Source organism: Balaenoptera acutorostrata, chromosome 4, assembly GCF_949987535.1.
Source record: "Balaenoptera acutorostrata chromosome 4, mBalAcu1.1, whole genome shotgun sequence".
NCBI classification, from domain to species: Eukaryota; Metazoa; Chordata; class Mammalia; order Artiodactyla; family Balaenopteridae; genus Balaenoptera; species Balaenoptera acutorostrata.
The window spans coordinates 110,050,837-110,052,044 of NC_080067.1; the positions used below are offsets into that span (position 1 = coordinate 110,050,837).

A 1,208-nucleotide genomic window follows, 5' to 3' on the forward strand; every position below is an offset into this window, starting at 1 on the left:
CTTGTACTTGACTTGGACTTGGAAGCTTCCCTGGTGATAATATTGCCCTTCTTCCTTACCCAGAGAAAGAAAATAATCTTTACCTTTCTTCCCTAATAAAAACTCACCTTTGTCTCATGATACAGTGCAATTAAAGTTGCTGTTGCAAGAAAAATCTAATCACATCAAGACTTCATGAGAACCTTTTGCTCAACTCATAGTTTATGTATAGGTCTTATTAAAAGTTTGTTCTTGGGACTTCCCTGGTGGTCCAGTGGTTAAGACTCCAGGCTGCCAATGCAGGGGGCCCAGGTTCAATCCCTGGTCAGGGAACTAGATCCCGCATGCCACAACTAAGACCCGGTGCAACTAAATAAATAAGTAATTAATTTTAAAAAAAGTTTGTTCTCAAAACTTATGGTTTTCTACAGCCTATTTTTGCACTCGAAATATTTTTTTTTATATAACTACAGGGTTGCATGAATTCTAAAAACCATTTGAAAGAAAGAATGTACACTTTGACTTAAGATGTTATTTTCAGAGGAAATGCATTAAGGTATTTGTCCACCCTGAAAATGCATATTGGAAAGCAAAAAGTTAAAATGAGTTATTTATTGCAGAAGCTTTAAGGTTGGTAGATTTTCCCATGAGAGGTGGGTACAAAAGCCTTTTTAAGTGTTCAGGCTTTGAATAAAATAATATTTCATTAACAAGTTTCTTTTGTTAGCAAGTTTTCACTTAAGAAGAGTTTCCATTGAGTTGACGTAAATTAGTGCATAGCAGACTTATTAATTTAATACCTCTCTATACTTATGGCTAATCATTTGTTTCACAAATTGTTAGTCATTTTCTTCACCTGTTCTCTTCAAACATTAATTTAAATGGTATTTACTAAACTGATACATAACATTTTTTTTCTTTCCTTCTTATGTATAGCAGCTCAGCAAAGACAATCATAACAAAAATAAAAGCCACATATTAAGTTCCGGTAACCCCATGTGCACAGAACATCATATCCTAAATGTGTCTATATTATATTTTATTGGACAGTTTGAGTATACAACTAAAAGTATTACTAAAAGTCTTCATGCCATTTTATGTTAAAATTAAAATCAATTCTAATAGAAGGGATGTTTGAACAAAAATTAAGTTTACCTAGAGTATTCATTTGTACCACAGTATTTTGAGAGATAATTATTAATGTTAAAAGAATATAAGTCATGTATATG

General features: G+C 32.2%; 1 non-coding gene across 1 annotated transcript; it reads left to right on the plus strand.

Annotated features, from left to right (window-relative positions):
- The first annotated feature begins 239 nt into the window (after positions 1-239).
- On the plus strand, positions 240-312 carry TRNAG-GCC (transfer RNA glycine (anticodon GCC)). The gene has a single exon. It is a non-coding gene; the product is annotated as a tRNA-Gly (tRNA).
- The last annotated feature ends 896 nt before the right edge of the window (positions 313-1,208 follow it).